Below are 26,186 nucleotides of genomic sequence, written 5' to 3'. Positions count from 1 at the left end.
GACTGGAGGTGGCTAACGTCGTGCCACTGTTTAAGAAGGGTGGTAAGGACAAGCCAGGGAACTATAGACCAATGAGCCTGACGTTGGTGGTGGTCAGGTTGTTGGAGGGAATCCTGAGGGACAGGATGTACATGTAATTGGAAAGGCAAGGACTGATTAGGGATAGTCAACATGGCTTTGTGCATGGGCAATCATGTCTCACAAAATTGATTTAGTTTTTTGAGGAAGTATCAAAGAGGATTGATGAGTGCAGAGGGATAGATGTGATCCATATGGACTTCAGTAAGGATTTCGACAAGGTTCCCATGGGAGACCGATTAGCCAGGTTAGGTGTCATGGAATACAGGAAGAACTAGCCATTTGGATACAGAACTGGGTCAAAGGTAGAAGACAGAGGGTGGTGGTGAACGGTTGTTTTTTAGACTGGAGGCCTCTGACCAGTGGAGTGTCACAAGGATCGGTGCTGGATTCACTACTTTTTGTCATTGACATAAATGACTTGGATGCGAGCATATGAAGTACAGTTAGTAAGTTTGCAGATGACACCGAAATTGGAGGTACAGTGAACAGCGAAGAGGTCACCACAGATTACAACAGGATCTTGACAAGATGGGCCAATGGGCTGAGAAGTGGCAGATGGAGTTTAATTCAGATAAATGCAAGGTGCTGCATTTTGGGAAAGCAAATCATAACAGGACTTATACACTTAATGGTAAGGTCCCAGGGAATTTTGCTGAACAAAGAGACCTTGGAGTGCAGGATCATATCTCCTTGAAAGTGGAGTCGCAAGTAGATATGATAGTGAAGAAGGCATTTGGTATGCTTTCCTTTATTGGTCAGAGTATTGAGTACAGAAGTTGAGAGGTCATGTTGCAGCTGTACAGGATATTGGCTAGGTCACTGTTGGAATATTGCGTGCAATTCTGCTCTCCTTCCGATCGCAAAAATGTTGAGAAACTTGAAAGGGTTCGGAAAAGATTTATAAGGATTGGAGGATTTGACCGATACAGAGAGGCTGAATAGACTGAGGCTGTTTTCGCTGGAGCTTCGGATGCTCAGGGATGACATTATTGAGGTTTTCAAAAATATAAGGGGCATGGATAGGGTATTTAGGGAAAGTCTTTTCCCTAGTGTCAGGGAGTCCAGAAGTGGAGGGCATAATTTTAAGATTAGCGGAGTAAGATATAAAAGAGACCTACAGGGTAACTATTTCACACAGAGGGTGGTACGTGTATGTAATGAGCTGCCAGGTGAAGTGGGGGAGGCTGGCACAAGTGCAACATTTAAGAGGCATTTGGATGAGTATATTGAATAGGAAGGGTTTGGAAGGTTATGGGCCGGGTGCTGGCAGGTGGGACTAGATTGTATTCAGATATGTGGTCGGCATGGACAGGTTGGACCAAAGGGTCTGTTTCCATGCTGTACATCTCTATGACTCTATGACTGATATTAATCTCTGTTTTTTTGGTGCACCATACTGGTGAGAAAGTCCAAAGGAATATTCTCCATGATGAGCTTACAAAGACCCAACACATCCTGGGAGTTTCAGACATCCAACACAAGAGAATATTATTTCCTAGCACAGAAAGTAAGGATATATTTTTTCCCATGTGCATCTGCGTAAGATACTCTGGGCAGGTGCAGGAAAGGAGAAACTGTGTCCATCTCCAATTCGGCCCCCCAAGACCCACTGTACCGCACCGAACACAGTGATCCAATATATACAAAACCTGCAGCAGGACCACATACAATGACTAAGAGTGCCTGTAGTCATTCTGTTTTTAGGACATGCTGAAGATAATCCCACATTGAATTTTGAGAGAAAATCTGGTGTTAGGTCGGCCCTATGAAGAATTTGCAACTGCATGGAATTGGACCTTCTACAGATCAAAATCCTTCGAGCATTTTCACAAATATCCTCCCATGTCTCCAAAGAGATCTAAACCCCCCAACTCTCTCGCACAGACATCACGAAGATGCACAGTCTTGTCTGAGGGGACACTCTCCAACAAATGATAAAGGGTACTGACAGAGAGTGTATTCTTAGCAGTAAGCACCCGCTTCTCTGTATCGGATCTATAAGAGTCTATTAAAAGTGTGTGTTTTTAAAATCAAATCTCTAATCTGGAAAAAAAAACAGAAGACATCTCTACTAGGTAGTTCATACTTACGAGTTATTTGATCAAATGATATCATTGTTTCACCCTCAAGTAACACGTGGTGGCTCAGTGGTTTGCACTGCTGACTCACAACACCAGGGTCACGGGTTTGGTTCCAGTCTTGGGTGAGTGGCTGTGTGGAGTTAGTATATTCTCAACTGTGACTGCGTAGGTTTCCTCCCACAGTCACAAAGATGTGCAGGTTAGATGAATTGGCCAATGCTAAATCACTCAAAGTGTTCAAGGATCTGTAAGTTCAGACATTAGTCAGGATAAATATAGAATGGTAGGGGAATGGGTCTGGGTGGGTTACTCTTCAGAGGGTCGAAGTGGACATGCTCGGCCCAAGGGCTTGTATCCACACTGTAGGCATTCTACTAATTCTAAATCACCCAAGCAAGGTACCGCCCTGGCTGCCTATAGTTTAAACCTGGTATAGCAATTAAAGTGGTAAGAAACATGGTTTTGGCTGTATTGCTCTTGATCTGAGGCATTGTTCTTCAAGTTTTAACAGTATTGATAATCATTAGTTTTTGACAATACTCCATAAATCCCAGGCACGAATATAGGATGATAAAAAAAAGCTTAATTGATAGTTTTTAATCTGGGAGATCTACCCCCCACAATCTGTGGGGCAGTTGCAATTTTGTTAGCTTGATAAGGAATCGCTTATGGTGCCAAATAAAAGAACTAAACCAGCCATTCTATTTCCAAAATATCTGTCTGGGAAACATCAAAGAAAACATTCACACGCGGTGTAGGAAATGAGGAAGGACATTCATTTTAATAACAGCTATCCGACCTAGCCAGGATATTTGAAATGCCTCCAATCTTTGAAGGTCTTGTTTAATTTTGTCAAACAAATGGACACAGTTCACGTTAAATAAATGATCAAAGACAGATGTACTGACTATACTGAAATAGAGAAACCACCCCCGTGACCATTTAAAAGGAAACCAGGATTTGGCCTCAGTATCAGGTATTTCCCTAAGATCTCCCATAGGCATGGCCTCCAACTTTGTAAAATTAATCTTATCGCCCGGAAAGGCAGCAAGCGAATTAATGCATTGCATCACATGAACTACCAAAATTGCGGGATTTATCAAAAAACATCAGACCCTCATCTGCATACAATGTAATCTTACGTGACTTCTATCCTACTTCTGGGGCAGATATGTTGACATCCCTAAGGATGGACTCCTCCAGTGGCTCAATCCACAACGTAAACAACAATGGTGAAAGGTGTCAGCCTTGTCGGCTGCCTGGAGAAATATTAATATTACTGGTTGGCCACACCATTAGTGAGAACCACTGCCAGAGGCTCGCGTTAATGACCCTCACCCACTTGATAAAAACTTTGCATAGACCAAACCGTTCTAATGTACAGAAGAGATCCGGCCACTCAACTCAATCAAATGCTTTCCCTCATCAAAAGAGATCAATAAACCCTGGACAGATTGTTGTTGACACTCTTGGATCATATTGGTAAACTCTTCACATTGTAGGAAGATCTGCGGCCCTTTATAAAGCATGTTTGGTCCTCTTTGGTAACGGAAGGCAGCAAAGTTTCCAGCCTAAATGCACGGGTCTCAGACAGGATTTTTGAAACCAGCATTTAAATCTGAGACTTGCGTGTAAGAAGCACAATCCTCCAGGGTCTTCCTTTCTTCATCATCAGGGAGATATGAGCCTCTCTTAAGGATGGAGGGATGGGTTAGTGACTGTATGAGTGACAGAACATGTTAAACATCAGCCCTGACAATAGGTTTATAAATTATCTATAAAATTCACGAGGAAATCTGTCAGGAATGTGCACCTTTGCATTCTGAAGCTGCTTCACAACCTCCTGCACTGACAATGGTGCATTAAGGCACAACACCTATTCAGGGGTTACTCCTGAAAAATGAAAAATGACTCCATTTTAATCCATCTATCCACATAATGCTCAGTCTGAAATAATTCGGAGAAAAATCTTGGACAGGAGACACCAATCTTTTTGGAATTTGAAGGTAAGGATCCCAATATCTTCCCTAATTGATGTAATGGCTTAGAGGGGCGCTCGTTTTCCTGCCAAGATAGACTAAATACCTGCCTGGCTTATCACCATATTCAAACAGCCTTTGTTTTGCAAAAGTTAGTTTCTTCTTGGCTGTCTGTGTGAGCGTGGAATTCACTGTCGACTGAAGCGTTGTGATCCTCTGCAGCTTCACTACTGAGGGTCTATCACAGTATGCCCTCTCGGCTGCCCTCAGCTGTGCCTCAAACCAGCGTTCCTGCTCCCCCTTCTGCTATATCCTAAGGAATAATTATCCCCTTGGCATAAGCCTTAACAATTTCCCATAGAATGGATGGGTTACTGGTTGAATCTGGATTAATGGCTAAGAAAGATCTGAATTCATTACAGAAATACTCAATGAACTAACTAGTCTTAACAATAATGGTATACATTCGCCAGTGTCTCGAATCTGTTATATTTCCCTAAATCTATATCAATAAGTATGTTCAGAAATGGTAATATTCCCAATTGTGTAGGATGCCACCGAATCTAAGATTGTTACAGGGATGGGGAAGAAATCAAACCTGGTGTGGCATTTCTGCGGGTTAAAGAAGATATTAAAAGCCCTACTTGTGAGGTAGATGAGCCTCCAGACATCCACCAGCTCTAGTTCTGCACACAAATCCACCAATTGCTTATATTATAACGAGGGTATTGAGGGTCCTTCGGACATTCTGTCCACCGTGGGTTCCATAAGACAGTTGAAATCTCCTTCTATGATAATGTGCCATGATGCAAGAAAATGCATCGACCAGAATTTTAAGAGGGTGCGCCGGGGTGGGGGTGGGGGTCGCAATTACTATTCAAAATATTGGATTATTTACCATAGTTCAAGGCTTGGGGGATTATGATCCTTCCGTGAGTATCAAATACAATCTAGTAATTTAAATGGAAGATTCTTCTTATCCAGTATGGCTTCTCCCCTACTCCTAGTATTAAAAGACGAAAATAAAAACCCGTTCAAACCCGCCCTGCTGTAACGTCAAATATTCCTTGTCATCGAGGTGCATCTGCTGCAATAGGACAAGATCAACTCTCTCCTTGTTAAGGCTAGAAAGTACCTTTTTTCCTCTTAACTTCCTCCCCTTAATGCTCCAGACACACCATTTATGCATGACATTAGTCATAACACACTGGAACAACATTTGAAATCCAGAGAGGAAGAACTTGAATGACAAATCGCTGAGCATCAATGGAAAAAGACTCATCGAGCCTGAAAAAAACATACTTACTAAAACTACAACAACTAGCACCCTTTCAAAATGTTCTACAACTAAATATATATAAAAACAAACAAAAAAACAGACTAAAAAGTGCCAATGACACTCAGAAGGGGCATTTACCCCTCCCCCTCCCACTGGGGGCAGTTGCATGTCACAAATCTTTATCTTCTGCCCCATTATCAATACTGCATCCCGGGCAATTAATCACAAACATCGGGATTGAACTGCCCTAACGTAGACATTCAGTCTTCATGATCAGCTTCACAACTCCCTCCAGCTTGAGCCGAACTCGACACACAAACTAAGCACGAGAAAAACGAATAGTAATATTAATCAAGTTAAAACTGTGTACTCTACCCATCCCTGACTGTAATTTAACATTACTTAATACCAAGAAAGATTCAACAAACGTTCTTTAAAATGAGAGAAACATAATTATTGATATCCATTAAAGCATCCAGCCTGCCTTAGTGTCCACAAATTTTTCGCGTCCTCTGGAGAGTCAATGGATCTATTGAAAGATCCACCAGTGCGTAGAACTATTGAAAGCATATGGAGCACCGCTGCGTTCATGAAGGAATACTGAATCTCAAGTTCCCTTAGTCTTCTCTTGATATCATCAAAAGATTTTCTTTTCTGAATCTGCCGCTGAAAAGACCGGGAAGAACATAATCCTGGAGCCCTCGTCGGATCTTTTTCCCTGTGTTCTGGAAGCTTCCATATGTCTTTGATTGTCTCTGCAACTACGTAATCGCACAAGAACAGGGTGAGGGCGTTGGTATGAGTCTGACCTGCGCTCCATAACCCGATGAACTGTCTCACTCTTCACTCGTCCCTCTTCAGCTTCGAAGTGAAGGAACACGGCAGCCAGTTCTCGAAAAAAACTCACTGGCTGAACACCTGATGTATCCAGCAGACCTATGATATGAACATTCTTCATTCTGCCCCTGTTTTCGAGGTTGTCAAATTGTTTAGTTAAGGTATGGACCTGTTTTCCAAGGGCGAGGATCCGCTCCTTAGAGGAATCGATCACAGACTATGCCCCTGTAGTTTGACGAACGGCCTCATCTGTTCTGTTTCCAAGACATTCAATTTGGTGCTCATTTTGTTTGGAGCACGGCTGAGAGTGGTTCTAGCCTCCTGCTGAACTTTTCTTCAATCATGCCTTCAATCATTTCATGTAACTTGGTGAATTTGGGGACCAAGACCTGGTGAGTAACTGGGTCCATCTAACGAGCAGAGGGAGTTGCAGGTGCGGCCACAGGCATGCTGACAGCTTCTGACGGGTGCCCTGTGTGTTGGGACTCAATCAATCCTTTCCCTTGTTTTGTCATTTCCACTTGGCAAATTGGCATTATTCAGTATTCTGTAGCTCTTTTAGTGTTGACCTTTAAGTAAATGACTGTGGTGGGGTGGGATAGAGCATTACTGTGATGCAGAGCTCAGCAAAGCTGACCTTTCAGATCGCTGCCATCTTGATCTCCTTTAAAACTTTATCGATCTTATCCATTTTGTTTAATTCCTGGATTTTCTGGAGCCGTGTCATTCGGAACCACTGTCTCCAGTATCCCCAACACTGCACATTGCTGCTCGATAATCCTTGACTCCTTTGTGATTCGTGAACTTTGCCTCAAATGTATCCAATATCTCTGCCTCCCATGTTCTGCGGGGAAGAGTGTTCATCAGACTCACTGCACTCTGAGAAAACAAAAATAAACCGATTCATCGGTGTGTGAGATTAGCTTTATTTTTGCATTCGTATCTGAGCAAGGATATAGTAACACTGGAAGCAGTTCATAGATGTTTCACTTCATTTATTCCATGCATGAAGGGCTGATATTATGGCGACTTTAACAGGCTATCATTGGAATGAGAGCTGATCTTATTGAAATATACAAAGCCTTGTGGCGAGTGGATCAGGTATATACCAACTGGGAGTTTCTATAGCCCAATCTTGACGCCGTTGTCATTGAAACCCTACAGGGTGACAACAGGACATTCGACCCATCGAGTCCACACCAACCTACCGAACATTATCCTATCCAGACCTGTCCCCCTACCCTATCCATGTAACCATGCATTTCCCATGACTAACCCACTGAACCTACACATTCCTGGTCAAACTGGTTAATTTAGCATGGTCACTCAAACTAAGCTGTATCTCTTTGAACTGTGGGAGGAAACTGGAGAACTGGGAAGAAACCCACACAGACACGGGAAGAATGTTCAAACTCCACATAGAGGGTCGGATGAGTTCTGCTCCTTGTTGATATGAGGCAGCAGTACTAACCACAAATCGTACATGCTGCTCCGTTAGCCCTATTTGTTACCTGCGGCTGATGAAAGAAATCTGCCTGACTTGTTCCTATCGCTAAACCTGACCCAGTCTGAGAGCTTTATCATCGGTCATATCACCAACTTGGTTACATTTAAAATTTGTTGTGAGCAGTGGAGGAGTGGGAGTAGAAAAGGAAACAGTGACACCCTTCAACCACAGTCAGAACCGGAGTGAGGAAAAATTCACAAAGTGGGATTTCATTCAAGTGGGAATTCTCTTTCCCAGAAGTTTGGGATGGATGAATCTATATATTAATATTAAATAATATTATATTATCTTTTTATGGCTTTGTCTGATTTTCCGTAGACAGAGGAATCAGGGATAATGCTGCATGGACAGAAAAGTGCAGCTGGGAGCACAATGAGAGGAGCCATGACCTTCATTATTGCTGGAGTAGTGTCCCACTCGTGTCCCTCAGCCCTGTATTCTGATGTCCGATTCAGCCCTTCGGACCTCCTACACACAGGCAGATCGAGGCCACGCCGATGGTTAGGTGTAGTTTCGGAAATACACTTGGAAATTCCAGGCTTGGTCAGGAAGTGACCCCCCCCAGCCACAATCCCTTTTTCCAGGCTTCCCCACTCTGTAACTTCTGCTCTGGAATTGCTCAGAATACTGCCCCCATATCCCATCCAGGGTTAACTCAGGCAATTTTTCTCATCTCACGAATGCAACATTGTACAACACGACTTCCAGGAAAATAACTAATTACTTCCCAAAATCATAACATAAAAACTTAAGAAGTAGGAACATGAGTCGGCTGTTCGGCCCTTCAGGCCTGAACTCTCATTCAATAAGAACATGACTGATCTACTTCCGGGTTCAACTCCAATTCCCTGTATCCCTCCACAACTCTCTGGGTTAGGGAATTCCAGACATTCACTCCCTTCTGAGAGAGTACATCACTTTTCACCTCAGATTGAAATCGATGTCCCTTATTCGTTATCGACCGCCTCGAGTTCGAGACTCAGGGGAAACAGCTTCTCAGCATCTACCTAGTCAAGCTCCCTCTGTATCTTGTACATTTCAGTAATATCACCCTCATTCATTTCAACCACAATGAATAATCGCCTCACCATTTTAGATGTATTCAATAATTCAACCCTTCCATCCCAGGAAGCGGCCTCATGAACCAACCTAGTTACTTGCTGCATCAGCATGCTGATAGACAATAGACAATAGACAATAGACAATAGACAATAGATGCAGGAGTAGGCCATTCTGCCCTTCGAGCCTGCACCGCCATTCAATATGATCATGGCTGATCATTCCTAATTAGTATCCTGTTCCAGCCTTATCTCCATACCCCTTGACTCCACTATCTTTAAGAGCTCTATCCAATTCTTTCTTAAAAGAATCCAGAGACTGGGCCTCCACTGCCCTCTGGGGCAGAGCATTCCACACAGCCACCACTCTCTGGGTGAAGTAGTTTCTCCTCATCTCTGTCCTAAATGGTCTACCCCGTATTTTTAAGTTGTGTCCTCTGGTTCGGCACTCCCCCATCAACGGAAATATGTTCCCTCCTGCCAGAGTGTCCAGTCCTTTCATAAGCCTATACGTTTCAATCAGATCACCTCTCAGTCTTCTAAACTCAAGGGTATACAAGCCCAGTCGCTTCAGTCTTTCCGTGTAAGGCAATCCTGCCATTCCAGGAATTGACCTCGTGAACCTACGCTGCACTCCCTCAATAGCCAGAATGTCTTTCCTCAAATTTGGAGACCAGAACTGCACACAGTACTCCAGGTGTGGTCTCACCAGGGCCCTGTACAGCTGCAGAAGCACCTCTTTGCTTCTATACTCAATCCCTCTTGTTATGAAGGCCCTTGTTTTGATTCAAACACAGGAACACTCCAAACCCTTTGTACTGCTCCTTTTTTGGGAGTCCTCTTCATTAAAAAAAACAGCCAGCATTTTGGTTCTCAGTGTCATCCACAAACTCGGATGTATATTGCATTCAGCCCCCGCCGTCAGGCTATCAGTATAGATTGTAAATAACTGATGCCGTCGGATTTATATTTGTGGTAATCCAGTAGATACATCTTTATCATAAAGATCCATTAATCCTGACTCTCTGATTTCTATGTGTTAAGCAACTGTCATCCCATGCTAATATATTATTCATCATACTACGAGTCTCTGTCTTGTGACAGAACGTTTATTTTGTGATACCTTGTGAAAAATATCTGGAAAGCCTCATGTTGACTAGTTCCCTTTATCAAATCTGCCTGTCAATTTCTCAGGGGTTCCTGATGAAGTGCTCCTGCTAGAAACATTTATTTTCCTGCTCCTTGGATGCTGCCTGACATGCTGTGCTTTTCCAGCATGACTCTAATCTTGATATTCTCAGGGATCTCCAAAATATAATTTGTATGATTTTACAGGACAAAAATAGTTTCCCCTTCATAAAACCATGCCAACTCTGCATTAAGCTTTTCTAAGTGCCCTGCAATTCCTTCCTTAATAACAGGCTCTAGCAGATTCCCAGCAATAATGGTTAGGCTAAATTGTTCCTGCCTTATGTCTCATTACTTTCTTGAAGACAGGCGCCACATTGGAAGTTCTCCAGTTTCACTGGAACACTCCTGTAATCCAAAGAGTTATGGAATATTTCACACAATGCCGCTATTCACTCTGTGACCACTTCTTTTAAAATTAACTATGAATTACTGCTGACCTGCCTCCCCTTATTCTTATCTGTTAGTTAAAAACCTTGTTCATTTTGTCAGAGACAGTTCAATAACTGCCCTCCTATTACCATACTGTTTATACCATTGAAATGCTTACAGTACTTTCCCCACGAACAGTGACTTAAAATACTAGTGTAAATTATCTGCCTGTTCCCTTTGGCCTGTTCTCCAGGCACACCCTCCTAATGGCCTCAATGTACTTTCCTCACTTCACTACTGCTTCAGCTCACACACACATCTTCAAGCTTTTTTTATGTTGACAGAAAAGCTCATGATGCTTGTTTTAATATTTCTTACCAATTTATTACATCATATCTTTTCGTACATTTTCGTCACTTTCTATATTCATACAGTCATATCGTGCACAAACAGATCCTTTGGTCCACTTGTCCATGCTGACCAGGTTTTCTTAACTAAACTAATCTCATCAGCTTGCACTTGGCCCATATGCCTTAAAACATTTCCCATTCATATGTTGGTCCAAATGTCTTTGAATTATTGTAGCTGTACTTGCATCTACCACTGTTTCTCTGGCAGCTCATTCCATAGATACATCACCCTCTGTGTAAAAAAAGTTGTCACTTTGTCCCTTTCAAGTTTCTCCCTTCCACCTTAAAGCTATGCATTTGTGTTTGAACTCCCCAAACCTGCAGAAAAGACCTTCGCTATTGATTCTATCCATGCCTCCCATGATATTATAAACTTCTAGGATGCCACCCCTCAAAGTCGTACACTCCATCTGATACCAACTTCAAGATCAAACGTTTAACGATAAGCTCTGCAGATTGGAAAGAATATTAAAAATGACAGGTAAAGAAAGCAGGTCAACTGTCATATTGTTAGTTTTGTTCTATGTTACAAAACTAAGGCAGCATGAAACTCTTACTCGTGCTAATAAGAGGTCAAGCACCTGACTTCCATAGTGTGAAGGCAGTGATGATGTAAACTGTCAAAACGTATAGATCTAGATCTATTTAATACCACATGGTCAACATTCTCCCTCCTGTTCTCCCTATGACCTTGTGTGGTTGTGTCTTCTTGATCTTACGCTCAGTTCGAGAGAACCCCTTTCCCCCATTCACACCTTAATTGAAACCCATTTTGCATTATCTTCTCGTTTACCACTGCGAATGGCCCGCTTATCTTTTGCCATGCCCTCTTTTCCAAGTCACCCATCCCCCATCTACGGCAAGGGATTACAAAGTCCAGTTTCCAACCTTTTTCAGTTCTGAACAAGTCACACTGGGCTTGTAACACCAACTCTGTTTCTCTGTCTCTGCAGATTCTGTCAGGCCTGCTGAGTTTCTCCAAAAACGAATAGGCACAGCAAAAAATTCAATTAAATAAATAACTATGGATACTGGAAATAAATACAAAAATTGCTGGAGAAACTGCGAGCTTTGTAGAGGGTCACTGGACACGAAGGATTAACACTGCATTCACTACAGAAGATGCCGCCGGACGTGCTTTATTTCTTCAGCAATTTCTGTTTTTTTACAAGTTTCAATGACGTGTGTGAAAGCTGCTCAAACGCCCTGTCCAACATGGAGTGCCCTACACTGGGAACTGAACGATAACGCAAAGTTCGCACATTCATTCGCTCAGAAACTGCATAAGGCTGGCATCACTGACACCACAGAGCTCTTAATCATGGTCAGGGAAAAAACCAGAGGGAAACACATTCAATTCAAACGCGGAAGATGGCATTATGAGAAAGGAAACGATTCAGATGAATATGTTAAAGGGTTTGAGTAATGTAACAAATTTGATGCATGACACTAAGGAGAACTCTCAGCAGAATGAGAATATGAAAGTGTTACTGCATCAGAAACCAGGTCCGTTCACTGAGTACAAGGCTGCTGGGTGAATGGGTTTCGATGTGAACTGGGGAACAGTCAGTAGAATTGAATTGCAGATATTGCAGCTCAAACTGGGCTATCACGTGATGCTGTAGACAACAGCAGCAACAGAAGCAGGATTGTTTTCAAACATAATCTGTAACATTTTACCCTAGGATATTCCATTAGTCTACCATTATCATCAAGCCGAGCGATGGTTCAGTGACGAGTGTGGTTGAACATGCCACGGTCAGAACCATGTTTACCTAAAGCTGATCACAACCCATTACAGCTACCGTACTTGAATGGTTTCATTCCAAACAGCAGATCTAACATCTGATAAAGAGGACGAAATGATCCCAAGGCCAACAGATCAGATCTAAACTTTGCAGTCCTGCCACATCCAGACAGAAATGTCGGTGTACGATTAAACAACTTACTGGAAGAGAGGACACCAGAAATATCCCCATCCTAAATAATGGAACAGCCGTGCACATTAGTGAAAAAGTCAAGGATCTGCGCCATCCTCAGCCAGAGGTGTTGATAGGATGATCCACCTCACCCTCGCCATGATGCCCACAGAATCACAGATTGCAGTGTTCACCCAATTCGATTCGCTGCATGTGACATGAAGAAACAGCTGAACACAGTAGATACGACAATGGCAAAGGGCAATGATACCAATCCTGCAATAGGACTGAAGACTTGTGCTGCACAACAAGCTGTGTCCCTGGGGAAACTGTTTCATTCCAGCTCCAACTCTGACATCTCCCTGGCAATGTGGAAAATTCCTCAACTATGTCCAGTCCCCTAATAGGTGAATAATTACATTCTGACCATATCACACCCCCTCAGTCTCTTCATGATAAACAAATTGGTGGGAGTTCATTTTGACAGAGTTGTGAAGCAGTCCAGAAATAACCCGCTCAGTGTGGTTTTCGATCGATCCCGATGTGGACATGGTGCTGTTGTGGAAATGTCACTAGATTACTAATCCAATACAGGATAATGCTCTGGCAGCTGATGGAAGTTTAAAAAAATAAAATATCAAGATCTAGAATCTGGTGATGGCAACAGTGACCTTGCATCCAATGTTGATTGTAAACATAGATCTCCTTCCCCAACGGACTTTCAGGAAATGAATCTCCTGTGCTTTCCTGGTCTGGTCTAAAAATAACTCCAGACACAGAACCATGTGATAAACTCTTCAATGGTCCCTGAAACGGCCAAGCAATACACTCTATTGTATCACACTGTTCCAATGTCTTAAAGGAGAAAACCAAACAGAATACCCAGCACCAGCCTCGATATCAGAAAAAGGAACGGGAATCGCAGTCCTGTTGACCCTGGAGAGACCTCCTTCCTAACATCTGAGAGCTTGTGACAACATTTACAGAGCTTTCCCACAGACTGCACAGAAACATCGGGAAAGGAGTAGGTCATACAACACATTGAGCCTTCCCCATTCTAGTTCATGGAGAAAATCTCCACAATGCAGTTTTCCCGACACAGTGTTCATATCCATTAGTATGTTTAAACATGGTGAAATATAAAATAAGAACTGTTGTAGTCCCTTCAGTCCATCAATCTTGCTCCTCGATTCAATATACAAGCGGTTTTCTGATAACGCTACTTTATTAAACGTGATTTGACTGCAGTGCGATTCGTGAATTGTGCACCTTTTTTCTATAAAGTGAGCTCCCGTTCACTGTGACGCGATTCCTTGCCAGGCACCAGCTGAACAAAAAAAAAGCTTCAGGATCCTCTGTAATCAAAATGCACCCTCTGAGTGTTCAGCTAAAACAGGAATGCAATCCGCTCTGCAAAGCCTTGAACCTGAGCCTGAAACGGGGAAGTGTTCTCTCCAATTAGAAAGAACTTTATTTCAAACTGGGGGAGAATCTTGAGGAGAAATAGAATTCCATGTTGGCATCACGTGGTCAGTCAGCCCTTCGTGCTTTCAGGTGAAGAATTTGGTGAAAGGTACAGGGATGTAGCCAGTGACTGTATTGTGAAAGTGTTGCGTTTACAGCACTATTTCATTACAATATATGATTTAAAGGCTTAATTAGACTGTGGTAGTGTGTGTGTTAGACGAACTTTAATTTTGTTTTTTTACTGATATTTTGCGGTTTGCCCATTATTCTCTTTTCCCCATAGACCACATTATTAATATTACATGATTTTCTGCAACATAGTGATGCACAGGAACACAGCTACCACGTTATTGAAGAGCAACCTGTAATGGTATCTGATTCCTCTATCTTCATGCCATACCCTGCTCTCTCGCTATCCCTTTAGTTTCCAGAAATCCATTTATATATTCAGTGCCTTGGTTTCCACAGCCTGATCCGGGAGATAATTCCCCAGGTTCACCAGTCTCTGAGTGCAGACATTTATTCTCATCTCAATGCAGAGTGGTCTGTCTGTACCTAATACTGTGGCCCCTTGTTTTGATGTCCCAGCCAGGGGAATTGTCACCCCTGCTTCCAAACTGTCTTGTCCTGACAGAGTTATATATATTTCACTGATATCACCACTCATTTTCCTAAAGCCCATGGAATTCAGGCCCAGCCACCCCAGATTCTGCTCCCACAACAGTGATCAGTCTGGTCATCTTCGCTGCTCTCCCTCAATGTCAGTTTTGTCCTTTATTAGGTAAGAAGACCAAAACTGTACATCATACTGCACAGTGTTTGAGATGAGGTCTCACCAACGCCCTGTACTGCTGCAGTAAAACACCCTTACTCTTGTATTTAAATCTCCCTGAAATGAAGGTGAATACACGATTTATCTGCCTATCTGCTTTCTGCTCCTGCAACATTGTTTTCAGTGATTGGTGTACAGGGAGATCCAGATCCTTTTGAATGTTGCAGCTCCCCACTTGTGGGTCTGTGTACACTGGTCAGCGTGCCAATGCCATTACCAGTATTGACTTCATGATTCAGATCTCATTGCCCTACACTGACCTCGGAAGGCTGCACAGAAGAAACAAAAATACAGTTTAAGTTCCTTTATAAATTAACATTTTTCAACCAATCCCTTTTCAAACGATAGGGTCCAGTTCTGTTTTTCCCATCAAAGGTCACAATATCACATATCCCCCGCCTCCCCTCCCCATTACTCCTCATGTGCCACGTATTTGCCCAAACTTTCCACTTGTCTCAATCACCTTGGAGCATTTTGACATCCTGCTCACCCACTCACAATCTGATATTGTTTAGTGCCATCAGCAAACTTGAAAATATTGTACTTGATCCACTCAATCATACATATGATGTGTATTGGGAATAGCTGGGACCCAAACCCCAACCCTTGCTATATCCCCCAAGCCTTCCATTCAAAAAATACATTGTTTTATTTCTACTCACTGCTTCCTGACAGCTCTCCCATTTTAAAACCATATTAGTCCCAATCCCATAGGATTTGAATTTGCATAATAGGCTTTATCAAAAATCTTCTCTGAAAATGCATATATTTCATTGATTGCTTCTCCATAATTATGCTAAAGGCACTTTCTCAAATATGGTTCCCATTTGATCAATCTCTGTTGACTTTGTTTGTGCTCATTGCTTTCAGTTCCAAAACAGTTCGAAAACTGTTCAAGTTTCAAGTGCTAATTTCATTCTATTCCCTTTTTCTAATGTTCACTAGTTTTGTTGGGAAGTTTTCTTTTTTGTTTCGTTTTCTTACGTGAAGACATAACTGAAGTATTTGGTCCACAGTTCTGCCTTTTCCCTGTCCTCAATTCTCTGGTATCAGACTGAAAGAAAGTTGCACCTTTTTACCCGTAATTTTGCCATTGACATATTTTCAGAAGGTATTACAAGTTCAATCTTAAAACCCTTGTTAATATACTCTTCAGAAACCAATCGATTCCTACCTTAAGCTACTCACTGATTGATCTTCCACAGCCATACAAACCCAGAAGCACAGACTTTGTCCCATCAGCAATACAGCACGGTCGACATTAGCCCCACTTTCCGACACAAGAACGTAGCCGTGAATCTTATGCCATTTCAAGTTCACAACCGTGTATTTTCTAATGGTTGTGAAGTTACCATGACACTTCTTCTCTCAGGAAGTGCATTCCTGACCCCAGCACCCTCTGAGTGAAAAACAATCCTCAATTCCTCTCCAAATCTCAAATCCTTCACTTTATAATGTGCTCCATTGTTCTTGGCCCTTTGACGAAAAGGAACAGCTACTATCTATCCATCCTGTCCATGTCCCTCATAATCCTATCCTTCTGAATCTCGGCCCACTCAGCCCTCTCTCCTCCAAACTCAACAGCCCGAGCTTATCCAGCCTATCGCCATAGCTCATATGCTCCATCCCAGAAAACATCCTGGTGAATCTCCTCTGAGCCGTCTCCACTACAATCACATTCTTCCTGTAATGTGGCTCCCAGAACTACAATCAGTATTCCATCTTGGTAAAAGCAAACTTCCACATAGCTCTTATAATCTATGCCTTGATGAATAAAGGTTATATCTACCGTCCCTAGGCTTTCTCAAATTGTGCATTAACCAGTTTAGTCACATTTAGGGATTTGTGGAGAAGCACCCTCTGAGCTTCCTCGTGTGCTGCCATTCATTGAGTTCTCCCCTGTCCAGTTCCTTCTTCCAAAGTGCATCATTTCATATTCATCAGGGTTACATTCCATCTGCCATTGATCCACCCATCTGACCATTCCATCAGTATCTTCCTGCAACATAAGACCTTCTTCCTCACAGCCAACCACGCGGCCAATCTTTGTATCAAACACAAACTTAGTTGTCACACTCCCACCACGCCCATCTTTATTCACAGCTGCATCACTTATGAATACCACAAATAATCAGGTTAAAGATGACACAACACCAGGTTATAGTCCAACAGGATTACTCGGAGGCACTAACTTCGAAGAGCTGCTTCTTCATCAAGTGGTTGTGCGCTTTGAAATCTGATGCCTCTGAATAAACCTGCTGGACTATCACCTGGTGTTATGTGATTTTTAGGTTTGTCCACCCCAGTCCAACACCAACACCTGGACACCGGTCTCAGTCACACTAACAGCCTTCAACCACTACCCTCTGTCTCCTAACAGTAAGGTGATTTGGATGCAACTTGGTAAGTCACAAATGACTCCGACCTGTTCCTTTGTTATTTTTTTCTGCTTGACACACTTGCAGAATATCTGGGAATTCTCCCTAATCTTGCCCTACCAGCAGGTTTCTTTGCCCCTGTTTTAGGCAGTTCTCACCAAGTGAAGAATTTCCTCATTATTGTGGTCTTCAATGGCCTGTCCCTTAAACTGCAATTATTTGCCTTGAATGTGGAACTGACAGCCAGGGAAACGTCCTGTTTATTTCCAACTTGGCATATGTTCTGTGAAGTTTCCAAGTTTCATTGTGACCCTCCTCTCTTTCTTTCAAACTCTAAAGAACACAGGCCGAGTTTCCTCATCAGACAATCTCGCCATCTGAGGGATTAATCTGGACAATGTCCATTGCACTTTTTTGTGGTCAGTATATTCTTTCTCAGATTGGGTCACCACCACTTTACACAATGGATGTAGGTTTGTTCGCTACATTTCCAGACGTTTCTTTATCTTACTAGGTAACATCTTCAGTGGACCTCATGCGAAACAATGCTTAAAATTCCTGCTTTCCATTGATATGTTTGGATTTCTTTGTGTTGGTGATGCTATTTCCTGTGGCGAAGTCACTTCCTGTTCCTTTTCTCAGAGGGTGGTTGATGGGGTCTAAAAACGAATAGCACATCGAATTAGACATCTGTCAGAAATGCATATGGATTTTCTCCATTGTCGCTGTTAATTCTAAAATATCCAATATCACACGTTGTATAATAGATTCCAACAGTCTCCAACTTGCAGATGTCAAGTTAATTGTTCGGCAGTTCTCCAAACTATGTCTTCTTCGCTTTATAGATGCTTGTATTCCTTCCATTAATCTAAAGTGCTTGGACCACGTTTGCTAACTTCCATTTATCCACAATGGCTTCCAGCCTTTGCAGAATGCACAGGAAAATAAAACACAGTCATCGACATTGCAATTAATATTTCTATTGCTGATTTATGTCTGATATTTTAATATGAAGTACAGTAGGTTTGTCAGACTTAGCAATGCTCAATCCAGTTACATTCTCAAATACCACCTTGTTACTGATATAGGTTGACTTTATATCTTCAGTTGCACAATCCCAACATGATCACTGGGTATTACTGGGTGATTTTGTGGATCTTCCTCCATGAAGACAGATGCAAAGTAACTGGTTATTTTCTTGGCCATTTCCCTGTTTTTCACAATAAACTCTCCTCTCCCGATTACCAATTTCAATATTTGACCTTGCCTTTCCTTTGTTTCCTTTGAAATATAGATTGTAGATTTATGCTGTGTTTTTGTTCTTGTTTGTCAGCATTCATGTTCTGTTTTTGATTTCCTTATCAATTTCATGGCCCTTGTTTCTAGATCGTGAATTTGTGAGAATTCTCAGGTTTCCACAATGACTGAAATTCTTCCGAAGCCACTTCCTATGATTAATACGATTTCTAATTTGTTATGTTAAACATCATTGTGTCATTTTCCCTTTCTTTGGTGTTTATACCTGAAATAAATAGACGTATTATTCAGACTTTGCATTATTTCTATAAACTTCCTGGTCCTGACCAGATATATTCAGGAACACTGCAGGAGGACAGAGAAGGAATTGCGGGAGCCCTGGCTGATATTTTTGCATCATCGCTGGCCAACAGGTAAGGTCCCGGAGGACTGGAGGGTTGCGAATGCTGTGCCCTTACTCAAGAATGGCTAAAAAGAAAAACTTGGGAACTATGGACCACTAAACCTAAATCCTGTAGCAGGTAACTTACTGGAAAAGGTTCTAAGAGATAAGATATTCGTGCATTAGGAAAGACAGGGTGTGATTCTAAGCAAGATTAGAGTATTGCTAGAAAAGCACAGCAGAGCAAGCAGCATCCGAGGAACAGGAAAATCAACGTTTCGGGCAAAAGTCTATCATCAAAGTCAGCACGGCTTTGTGCATCGGACACCATAGCTCACAAATCTGTTCGAATTCTATGACGAAGTGACCAGCAACGTTGAGGAGGTCAGGGTGGTATGCGTAGTCTATATGGATTCAAGTAAGGCTTTCAATAATCTTCCACATGGTGCGCTCCTCTGGAAGGTTAGATCGCATGAAAGTGGAGGAGGACCTGCCAAATTGGATACAAAATTGTCTTGATGGTAGGAAGCAAAGAGTAATAATGGAAGGATGCTTGTCAGACTGGAGGTCTGGGACGAATAGAATGCATCGGGACGATGCTGGTACCACTATATATTACATATATCTATAATTTAGATGAGAATGTATGTGCATGATTTGTAAGTTTGAAGGTGGCAATAAAATAGGCGGTTACATGGAGAATGACAAAGATTATCAGAAATTTCAGAACTTACAGCAGTACCTTGATCAGCTGGGGAAGTGGGCCGAGAAATGGGAAATGGATTTTAATGCAGATCAGTGTAAGTTCTTGCATTTTAGAAACTCAAATCAATATCGGAGTTTTATTGTGAATGGCTGAGTCTTAAGGAATGTAATGGAACAGAGGGACCTTGGAATTCAGGTTCATGTTTCTCTGAAAGTTGATTCAGAGGTAGAGAGGGCAATGAAGAAGACTTTTGGCACACTGGCATTCATCAGTCAGTGCACTATGTAGCGAATTTGGGGAGCTATGCTGCAGAATACGGGACACTGATGAGGCCATACTTGCAGCGTTATGTTCAGTTTTGGAAACTTTGCTATAGGAATGATGTTATTAAACTGGAATGAGTGTAGGAAAAAAATACAAGGATGTTGCCAAGGACTCAAGGCTCTGAGTTATAGGGAGGGGTTGGAAAAGCTAGGACTTTTTACTTTTGTGCGTATGTGACTGGGGAGAGGATCTTATTGAAGGGTATAAGATCATAACAGGCATGGATAGAGTGAATGCAGTCAGCCTTTACTTCCCGGAATTGGACACTCACAGACTAGAGGGCATCAGTTTAAGGTCAGAGGAGTAAGAATAAAAGGGAACCTGAGAAGCAACTTTTTTACACACAGGGTGATACGCATATGGAATGAGCTACCAGCAGAAGTAGTTAAGGCGGGTACATTCACAACATTTAAAATGCATTTTGACAAATACAGGAGAGGAAAGGAGTAGAAGGATGCGGGGCAATGGCTGGGACATGGGATTCGTGTGAATTGACATTTTGGTTGGAATGGATTAGTTTGAGCCGTAGGGCTTATAGGACTCTATGACTCTAACAACCATTACTTATCTCCCACTGAATGTTATTTTGTATTTTTCTAATTCACTGGAACAAACTTGACCCTGTCGGCTTCATGCTTCCATCATGTTTGACCAATATGTACAAACATTCTATATTGTATGCAGACTCCGTGTAAAATACAACATATTAATGTCACTACTCCTCCAAAGCTGCTTTAGAGCAAGGACATTGATTAGTCCTCCTGACCACACAACACCAAATCTGAAAAAACTTGATCCTAGTTTGTTTCAATACATACTCTTCAACACACCTGATATACATTTAGGAAATTTATTTTTCACAGTCACTTAGTTAACGCAGTTGAGATGCAACTTGAGACCATCCAATAAGAATGCAGTATCCATGATATTTGCATGTCTAATTTTCAGAGCATATGACGCTCAGAATTTCTGCAACAGTTTTAGTTTCGATATATAATACACCAATGTTTGCTTCTCCTTGTTATTTGTAAGCTCCCCTTAAAATGAATCTGAGGGTCTTGGTCTGTGGCGTCATTGGTGATAGACTTGTACAAGACATTCCGGAAGGATCATTTTGACGCTGTGATACAGGCCAAGCGTCAATAACCTTCTCCACTCTGGCAGGATAAGGGTCACCATATTCTATCTGCTCCTTCACACTCCCTGTGTACATGTTATAGCACTGACCCCCGAACAAGGCTCACACTCTATTTCCAAATAAGGCTCAGGCATTTCCAAACTCACTATTGAATTCAGCAACTTTCTTCCTCACTTTCTCTGTCACCTACACAATACCCCCCACACTCATAATGTTAAATTGATTTACAACTGTTGACTGACTCATTCTGGACACCTCACCATGCCCCCCCGCCGCACTTCCACCAGCACTAACAGCAGGGTCACCCATTTCCACTCTCCCTCATTCTCTCCCTTTCTCCTGTTCCAGGAGAAACGGTCTGGAATGGGACAGAAAGGGTAAAGCCGGGTGGTGCTGTGCCTGATGTCTGTTCCCTCGCACCCCCTTTCCCCGCCATGTAGGGAGGAACCTGGCATGAGTCAGACAGAAACAAGATGGCTCATGTGGAGCTTCTGAAACATCCACTTCCCATCAACTGAGTAAAGAGCAACATTCAGTTCTCACCTTAAACCCACTGTCAGTTCCAACATCAGTCCATTCACTCCCAAACAAAAACAGATATCTCACTGCACAGAGATGCAGACACTGAAATGCACAGACGTTTTGGTAAACACCCCTACATACTAACATGCACAACACATATAAGGAGATGGGCATACACACACATTGAAACACACAGGGACATATGCAATTGAACACAAATAGACACAAACACAGATAGAAACACAGAGGCTGATACATAGGCACACTGATGTAGACACACAACTACACAAAAAAGAAGCACATGGACACACACATACGGAAACACACACACACATATGTGTATATATATATATATATACACACACATACACACAGAGACACAAGCACTAGTGTCATTAAGACACAAATCGACACGTTTTTGGTTTATAAAAGGATCAAGGATTCTAGGGAGAAGGCAGGAGATTGAGTTTGGGGTACATAGAAGAAATTATTGAATGGCATATCAGACTTGATGGGCCGAATGGCCTCATTCTGCTCCTTTTTTCATGCTCATGTGGTGTTATGCTGTCAAGTATTCACTTTCTGAGATTGCAGCAGAGGCTGGATTTGATACATATTTGACTGGAAAGAGTCAGTGGGAATGTGGGACAGGTTTGGAGGGCAGAATGGTTTATAGTTATTCATAATTATTATATCCTTAAGTATGAAAAGAGGTGGTGATTTGATGTGAGGTTAGCACAGTTTTAATGTAATGGGTCCGACAATAAAACAAAGATGACCCTTTCCAATTAGTGCTGTGTGCGGCCTGTGGTATCCTCATCCTCAGGGAATAGGGAAGACTCTGTTATTGAGGATATTATAGGCTGAGCTCGGCTGATCTTTGCTGGACAGGAGAGTCAATGTTTATCGGGAACAGACAGGAGAGGGATGATCAGAGACAATTGGACCAACCATGAGCATTCTGAATGTGTTGTTATCTCAATCCACCCTCGATGCTGTTATAGAGATATACTGCTGCCCCTACGCCATGTGTTGTTCCCTCAATCCACCACTTGAAGCTGTTACAGAGATATACTGCTGTCCCTACTCAATGTGTTGTTACCTCAATCAGTCTCATGGTGCCGTTACAGAGATATACTGCTTCCCCTACCCCGTGTGTTGTTCCCTCAATCCACCATTGAGGCTGTTACAGAGATATACTGCTGCCCCGAACCCATGTGTTGTTCCTTCAATCCACCCCTCGATGCTGTTACAGGGTAGGGGACCACCCCAATCCGTCAGACAGGATCGTTACAATGAGACAGGAGGAGACCATTCTGCCCCTCTAAGAAATTACTCAGGAATATAGAATTAAGTAATTCAGATCGTCGTGGACATTACACAGACCAGGACGACGCCATTCAACCCGCCTAAGCGGCTACACAGGAACAGGGAATATGTCGCTAGCAGGAAATAGAGAGTAGAGAGAAATGTTTACTTTCAGGCTGCAAAGCTCTATCTGATGGAGTGCCTCAGAGATCACTGTGGGGTCATCAATGATCAACAATCTGTATCAATGATCTGGAGGAAGGGGAGGGAATGGCTTTGAGCTCAATTAGCACGTACACTCAATTTGTGTCGTCAAATTGAGATACTGAGTCTGCAATATGATTATAGACAGGAAAGGTTAGTGTGCAAACCTTCACTAGAAATAACATAAGGTAAATTGTCTATTTTGGCATGAAGGATAAAATAATGTTAATCAATTTAAATGGAGATAGATTGCAGAACTCTGTGAAACAGACGGTTTCCATGTTCCTGAGACATGAATCATGTGAAGTCAGTCTGCAGATGCAGCAAGTGATTTGCAAGGTAAGTGGAATGATTTTGTTTTTGACAAAAGGTTAAGGTTTAATTGCAGGAATGTTTTACTGCATCTGTATAGGGCATTGCTGAGACCACATCTGATGCACTGTGTGCAGTTTTGATCCCCTAACACGAAAATAAAAGGGTATAATTATTTTTGAAATTTTCAAAGAGGGTTCCCTTTTCTCATTCCTGGAATGCCGGCCATTGGTTATGGGGGATAATCAGTTCCGATCTTAGCCTAGAAATAGTATTGGACCACCATGACTTTCAGAAAAGTGCATCAGCTGGATGCATATTATCTCTTGTCAGGGAGACTAAAGCTAGAGAATATATTTGAAGAAAAAGATGCATTGATATTAACACACATACTATGAAGACACCTACCAATATTTACAAATTACACAGACACGTGTACGCATCATATCAAATTATAAAATGGGGACATTTGTTGAGATTGAATAGAATTATGTACAACAAGAGCAATGATGTCCCTGCATATAATGCATAATCAGGTTTTCCAGAGGATGTTCTAGTAGAGCACTCATGGTCCAGTTTGGTGTTCAGTTGACATTATTGTATGTTTCAACACAGAGAGGGAGAAAATTGTTCCCTGCCTGAGAAACAATAGCCGATTGATCCCTTTCTCTTACTTTGTTCCACCAGATAGCAAAGTGTCAGTCTATAAAATCCCTGAGTTATCTTTGCCACTTGTGATGGATTCCTGGTGAGGATTCATTGGAAACTCTCATATGCCCGAAACAAAGGGAATTCAGCCAAATCCAACTGTTCCAGAAAGAAATCGCACAACCATTAGCTTATTTGAACAGAATAACTTCAAAGGCAGAATAACATTTGGAGCACTCTGTCATTTTACTATTTGATATGAGTTCAACGTTCTGTGTCTTACATTTGTTTCTAGAAAATGTCCTACTCTGAGACCGATATCATTGGCCACATCATTAAACTGGTTACATTTAAGATTGGTGTAACCAGTGGAGGAGTGAGACGGAAAAGGAAACAATGACCCTCCAACATTGGCTGGAACACAAATGAGAAATTTTCAAAGGGCTGTCCAAGTGGAAATTCACTCCCCAGAGGTTTGTGGTACCTGGATGTTTACATTTATTCAAAGTTGTATTTGTTGACATTTGACAGAAAAGTGAATGTAGAAAATGGTATAGAGACAGAAAAGTGCTGGGGCAATCACAATCACATGACCCATAATCTTTGTACATGGTGGAGCGGTGACAACGTGTCTAATGGCACACTCCTGCTGCTCAGTCCTATGTTCCTATGTTCCATCCAACCACTCACAGCTCCTGCAAGGAGCATTTGGAGGCCACTTGCTCCAAATACCTGATCAACAGTAACACAGCATCTCATTCAGTCCCTCAAGACTGTCACACACACACGGTTTAGTGTGGCTTGCAAAAGGCTACTTGGAAATCCAGGCTGGGTTCGAAAGACGCCTCTGGTCTCTTTGCAGAGTGTCTCCTCACTGCAACTTGTGCTTTATTTGTTGGTCATAATACAGGCCCAGATTCACTGTGAATACATCCCTCATATCTCACCCAGAGATGACTCACAAAATACTTTGCTCTGTCTGATTGCAACGTTCAATGACAGAACGTTTAGGAAAATTACAACCATTAACTTTGTAATTACAGAATATGTGGACATAAGCAACCGGAGCAGCTAATTCGGACAATCAAGCCATTGTCTACCATCATGGCTTATCTACTATTGGCATTAACTCCTTTATAATGCTCAATTCTTCACATCCCTTAGCTGTCTGACAGGTCAACAATCCATCTACCTCCTCCTTAAATACTTTCAGTGATGTAGATCCCATAACTCGCTAGCCCAGATAATTCCTGTCATTGATTACCCGCTGTGAGAGGAAAACATTCCCTACACATACATCGTCACCTAATTGATATGAACGAGAGGTGAACACAGGGGCTCAGCAAACAGTGAATGGCTTTGATATCAAGTGAGTATTTGACTGAGGATGGCATCAGGACCACCCACTTATTTGAGCTAAATGGAAATCAGGTGTAACCTCCCATTTGTCTGGGTCTTTCAGAGCACAAAGAAAGATGCTTGTGGTCGGTGGCCAACAGTCCTCACAGTTCCGGGATATCTCTGCAGGAGATCCTCAGGTTAGCCTCCTCAGCACAAACATCTTCAACTGCTATATCAATATCTTTCCCCATCATAAGATCTGAAGTAAGGATGATGACTGAAGATCACACAATATTCAGAGATTTTGTGCCCCCTCAGTTCCTGAACCAAGCTGTGTCCATGTGCAGCAAGACCTGGACAGCATTCCGTTTGTGCTGTTAAAGTGTCGGTAACATTCATGTAACAGCGCTGCCAGACATTGCACATTTCCACAGTTAATAGAGGAGCTCAATCAGCATCCCAGGCTGGTTGCACACTGATATGTGGAAGCCATTGAGTCCGTGGAAACTACTGAACAAGAAGAGGGACAGCCCATTCAATCCACCTGCCTATTCCACATGAAGAGAAGGGGTCTGGTCAGTACATCGAGCTGTTAAACAGGAACAGGCAGAGCCCAATCAGACCCTTAAACCTGTTCCATGAGACCAGGAGGAGGC

This window comes from Chiloscyllium punctatum, chromosome 28, assembly GCF_047496795.1.
Source record: "Chiloscyllium punctatum isolate Juve2018m chromosome 28, sChiPun1.3, whole genome shotgun sequence".
NCBI lineage: Eukaryota > Metazoa > Chordata > Chondrichthyes > Orectolobiformes > Hemiscylliidae > Chiloscyllium > Chiloscyllium punctatum.
Note: the sequence above shows the minus strand (reverse complement) of the source record.